A 6,523-nucleotide genomic window follows, 5' to 3' on the forward strand; every position below is an offset into this window, starting at 1 on the left:
TCAACCGATCTAACCTACAATATCTATCATTGAATCATAACCTCAAATATTACAACCGTTTAATTATCTTATTTAATCAGACTATTCTAATCGTAAATCACTTATTCATTTTGCGTCTCTTCTTTCTATGGAACAAAACAGTGGGGCATTAACTGTTGAGGAATATTGCCCATGATTTAAGATTGTAGTTTTGGTTTAATTGGTAAGTGTTTATAATTATCAATTTTAGTGCATGTTCATGCCCCTCCCAGGAGCAGAACTTGACACATGACGCTTCAACGTGAGGCCGATATTTGACATCAGAAATAAGCTTTGTTTGTTTGTTTGTTTTTAAAGCTTCCCAGAGACTCTAATCAGAGTATAGGAATTGTCAAAAATTTATAATACATACAGTATTACATAAAAAGAAGAAAAAAATCACACAAAGGAACCCTCTCTACACACAAACTCTTCTGTGGTATAGAATACTCCAAGCATCAAAAAACTTTTTAATCCTTTTCAAAAACATTGACATCTTCACAATTTTTCAAGTGAGTAGGAGCTTTCTAATAAATTTAAGGCCATATGTAGGTTTCTTCTCAAAAAGAGCTGTTCTGTGATACAGTGAAGCATAGTCTCCTCTATTTCTAGTTGTATCCATGCGAATCAGCATTTCTAGTCATTGTCTGTCTTCTAACATGCATAATCACCTCATAGATATAAATAGAGGGAACGGTTAGTATGCCTAATTCTTTAAATGGTTCCTACAGGACTCTAAGGCATAATACCTTGATCGCTCTAACAGCTTTTTTTTGGAGCTTGAACACCCTCTCCAATTCTGGCACGACCCACCCCACACAATAATGGCATAGCGGATGTGTGACATTATGAGTGAGTGGTAGACTGCCATTGTGAGTTTGGTATCATTCAATCTTCTTATTTGTCGGAGTGCAAAGACTCCAGATGCAATCCTCACACAGAGCTGATCAGTATAGAAATCCCAAGAGAGATGCTGATCCAGAGCAACCCCTAGGAATTTCACGAAATGAGGCTGGTTAACATTTTTTTCATTTATCTGTACATTAATAAGTTGATCTGGCCTGGAATTATTTCTATGTTTAAATAGTAAAAAATGGGATTTTGATTCATTAATTCCTAATTTGAGTTGAGAGAGGTACTGGGCTATGGCATTAATGTCAAGAAAGATTCTTTCTAACACACTCGCATCCTGAGAGCTGCAAATGTATGATGTGTCATCGGCATACATTAAAACTCTACCCTGGGATATAACTTTTGGCACATCATTACATATAGCAAAACAACAAAGGACCAAGTATAGAGCCCTGTGGTACACCAGCCTTCACTGATACTCTATCGATAAGTAATGAATATCTTCCCTTTCACTTCCCTTGTTATTCCACACACTGAGACCTATCCAGGAGATAGGACCTGAACCATTCCAGTTCAACATCTCTCACACCCACCAACTCCAGCTTCCTTAACAAAATTGAATGATCACGCAATCGAAAGCTTTCCTTAGATCAGAAAAATTCCAACAGCTTTCTCACCTTATCCATCATATCAATTATATCCTCAAAAATGGATACAATTGCCGTCTTTGTGGATCTTTCTTTCTGAAACCCATGCTGCTCCTTGGCCAGAATTGATTTTCAGCAAGATGTTCAACAAAGCGAAACATCATACACTTCTCAAAAACCTTACCAATAGAATTCCCAAGATAATAGGTCTGAAATTATTTGCAACGTTTCCCTCACCGCCTTTGTGAATGGGTACTAATTTTGACTCTTTTAATTTATCAGGGAATACACCGTACTTCAAAGATTCATTTACCAAAGGGTGAGTGGATCTAATAAATACTCTTTACAAGACTTCAACACCATAGTGGATATCCCATCCAGACCAGTTGACTTTTTACCTTTTAGACTATTTAATATCTTATCCATCTCCTCTCTTGTAAAAGGAGCAGCTATGAATTTATTCACAATAATTGTTCTGTCATCATAGGAGTCAGAGAAAATGTTGTCATTAATTGTACAGAGACATTATTCTTTATGCCAGCCTCCTGAAAAAATGTATTAAAATAGTTGGAAACCTCAAAACCTCCTCTCAAAACCGTTCCCCTTCTGTTACAACTTCGTCTATATAACAGTTATCATTCCTCCGTTTCAACACACCCCTCTCTTCATTTATCACCCTCCAGACAGAAAGATTCAAATTGTTGGACTTCCGTAAAGAATCTGCTTAAATTTACGCTTAGCCTTTCCAATTTCATTTGCATAAAACTTCTTCAATCTAAATAATCTTGTTGGTGTGCACGGTCTCTACTTTGTGTGAAGCGTCTAGAGGCAGCTCGTACATTATCTCGCAACTGCAAGAGCTCATCATTAATCCATTTATTCTTGATATTCCTCCACTTATTATAACTTTTTTAATTGGACAACAGACATTATAAAGGTAATTAGAGTTTCTACAAAATTTGATACTTTTTGTTGAGATCATTTCCATTATAAACTTCCTGCCACTTTTGTTTTGATAAATGCATATTTAGACAAACCAAGTTACATCACTTACATCTCTCGAATTTTTTGAGATAACTCTCTTATCCGGAGATACAAAAGAACGCCCCGCATTTTAAGAGATTGAAAAGTGTGGTCAGATAATTCAGAATTTTTTACTGCAACAAACCATCCCTATATTGTAATAATATTATCTATTATGTCTGAAGTCTCTTGTGATTCTGGTAAATTCACTAACTTTTATTATCAGGTCGTTTTCAGCAAAAAGGTCTCTGAAAGCATCACTTAAAGGGTTTTTCACATGGAGATCAACATTAAAATCACCTGCAATTACTATCCTATTAAACTTTGGTGTTAGGATTTGCAAAATTGTGTCCATTTTGTCATGGAAATCATTCCAATCTCCACTGGGCGATCTATATACTCCAGCTGTTTTACGAGTACGTAAATTCTTTTTTCTACAACTGCGCGTAAAGAAAGAATTACACACTCAATTCTCCTCGTACAACAGCTTATTTCTGAGGAGAATCTACTTTTTCGCTCGCTAACCATTCGCGCATGTGCAGTAGATTTACTTTACGCTCCCAAATCATTCGCGCATGCGCAGAAGAGTTTCTTTACGCTCCCTAATCAGCTGATTGTAAGCAGCTCGCCAAAATGTCAGATCTCAACCTAAAAAGTCGGTAATTGTAACTCCGCCGATATAAGTAATTTAACAGGTTTAGGCAGTTGTGGAAAAAATTTTGTATGTAATTCGCGCTTAATGCTTCTTTATCGCTCTTGCAAAATTATCACGCTCTGCTTCGCATTGCGTGATAACTGTTTTGCGTGAGCGATAAAGTCGCGCATTACGCTCTTAATACATAAATAGCTATTTTTACGCGCAGTTGTAAAAAGTAGCTATTTGGTGCAACTAGCTTAACACCTTCCGTGAAACACTCAATACTTAACTTTACAATACAACACTCTTAAGCCGTGCACACACTGCACAAATGTTTGACATACATGTTCAGCAAACATGTTTGTTGAGGAGCTCAGGGACAAACATTTTAAAAAGTCTGTACAATCATTGTTTGTCAACCAAAAAATCACTGTTTTTAAAACATTTTCAGAGTTAACAGCTGTAAAACATAGAACCTGTTCTCTCCACTTACAAATATTTTATTTGGTGACGCGTCCACACTGGCTACCAGCCAGTTTGTCAAACTAAATAAAATTTGCCCGAACTGTTTCAACAAATATGTTTGTTGAACATTTGTTCAGTGTGGACACGGCTTTATACTTCCGTATGTGGCGAATCCTATGATTGCCACCGCCACCTGTGATGTTTTCAACTGGCATAGTTTGTTTATCACTTGTAACAGTTCATTCCAAATTTTATCCAGAGCTCAATTGTGTCATTCCAACATTAAAATTATTCCATCATTCATCTATTTTCATTTAATCAATTTCAACATAGGAAATCAACAAATTTAATTCCTATACGTATAATTATATTCAAATTCTAGATCGAGAACCTTTGATGATATTGAGATGGTGTAATCATTCAACTATGTAATGTGACCCTTCATGAATAATATCACAGAAGACTTTGAGAGAATAAATTATCCATATTCATGCAGATGACCTTACAATAATTCAAGAGAATGAAGACGCCTTACAGAAAGCGATGTTTATGCTGGACAGAGTTTCTCAGAAATATAATTTAAAGATATCAACTAGGAAAACAAAATCAATGGCTTTCAAAGGTAAATATCCATCCAGAAACAAGATAGAATTGAATGGGAAGATAATAGAACAGGTGAAAATTTCAATTATCTGGCAATGATGTAACCTATCATACAGATAAAGATATTTATAGCAAAGTATCAAAGTTCCAACGAATATGTGGCAATATTCATAGAACCTCAAAAATAAAACAAGGCAGGATACTAGAATCAAATTCTTCAATACCATCGCTGTACCAACGCTGCTTTACGGGAGTGAGATTGGATCCTCCACACACCGTAGAGTAGACAGCAAGATTCAAGCGGCAGAAATGAGGTTCTGAAAAGTGTGTTTGGCTGCACTAGAGCAGATAGAATCAGAAATGAGGAGATAAGAAGAGTTTTATCTGTTACACCTTTACACGGAAAAATCATTCAAAACAGAATGAATTGGTGCAGTCATTTGAATAGAATGCCTCCTGGACGAATACCTTTGGAGCTAACTGCTATAAACCTACTGGGAAAAGAGACGTGGGAAGACCGAGGAAAAGATGGGTGCCGGAACAGGTTCTTCAACAAACCTAATCCTTGAAGTGAAGAAGAAGAAGATATTTATTTCAATCACCGGCTCTTTCCCCCTTCCACCATCAACTCATCTTTTTCTATATTTCCCTCTTTTTCCTGTCTCCTTTTTTCCCTTTTCCCCTGTCTCCCTCGTTTCCTTTTCCCTGTCTCCTCTTATCCTCTCCAGTCTGCTACACTGCAGAATAAATTATGAATTCAGGCAACATTACTCTCAAGTAGTTGCAAAAGTAAATGCGAAAGTCCCTTAACTTGTGCAGAATTCCTACATCAATCATGTAAGTTTATGACATGTCTCTGACATACTTCTCTCAACCACTCTTACTGTTACCCTATTTCTCTCTTCCTCAATCTCCTACCCTCTCTCTCTCTCAGACACACACACACACACACACAAACACTCTTTCCCTTTCTTTCTCTCTCTGTCTCTTTCTCAATCATTCTGTGTCTCATCCTTACTTGTTCTCTCTCAAACACATCACGTTCCTTATTATCGTTCTCCTTCTCCTTATTACCTTTTTCACTTCGAAACTGTTCATCAATTTTTCTTCTTATCAATACTCTTTCTATCCTCACACAAGAACTCTCACTCTCTTCCACTTTCTTCTTCCTTCTCTCTCTTCCACACATGATCTATCTGTCTTTGTATCCCTTGTCTTCTCCTTTGGGATTCTCTTCTTCGTCTTATCCTACTCCTACTCGGCCTCCTTCTCGTGCTGCTCTTTCATCTACTTCCATTCCTTCTTCCCATTCTTCTTCTCTCTCTTTCCCTTCTCCCCCTCTACCTCCTTCTCCTCTCTTTCCTCCTCCTTTTCCTCCTCCTCCTCCTCCCCCCCTCCACCTCTTCCTTCTCTTTCTCATTCATATTTCACTTCTCTGTTTCTCTGACTTCCCCCCTTGATATCCGGCACATCACAAACCTGTCGAATTCATAATATTTTGATTATATAGTTGATAATAATTTAATCAATAATATTAAAATATGACAGGTATATGACAGTTTATCTGTCCTTCTAGAAAATTTGCAAATACATGGCCAAAATCGACGGCTTTTGGCGGCCATTTTACAGCGTTTTCTGAACTTTATCAATAACCGATTGACAGGAGACATTCAAATTCACTTCATAACCAGGCAATATATTTATCTCGGGCCACTTCTGTGTTTCGGATGTACACGTTAATACGTAGGTCTCGGTTGCCTGAAAAGCAGTCGTTAGGTCATGTCAGAGGCCCTGAAATTGATCAGTTGCGAACTGAAAACTCTGACACCAGTCCTGAGCCAGCTAGGTAATTCGATATTATTATTACTACATAGATAGATATATAGATAGATAAAGAATTTATTTCTCACTTCAAAAAACAATACAAAATAAGATCAAATCAAATACAATATCATTCTTCACCAATCAATACAATAGTTAATAATAATCCGAAAATTTTTAGGCGTAGCCGAAGCAGTCAGCCGGAATTGATAGTTATTTCATCAATATCTCATCCTTATCTTCTAGTTTTTGTCAAAGTTCTCACAGTAGGCTACAGAGTGAACGGGTCTACACAATGTCATGCGATAGCACTCATAAACTTTATAAGGCAACTGGGAAGTTAGCACTAAATATCAGTCACTCATAGCACAGTAGTCCGTCTATGCTTGGAATCTTATCATTTTTCAGTTCATTGAGAAACCTGAATCATTATTATGGAGATGAACTACACATTGAT

This window comes from Nilaparvata lugens, chromosome 11 (assembly GCF_014356525.2).
Source record: "Nilaparvata lugens isolate BPH chromosome 11, ASM1435652v1, whole genome shotgun sequence".
In the NCBI taxonomy this organism is placed as follows: domain Eukaryota; kingdom Metazoa; phylum Arthropoda; class Insecta; order Hemiptera; family Delphacidae; genus Nilaparvata; species Nilaparvata lugens.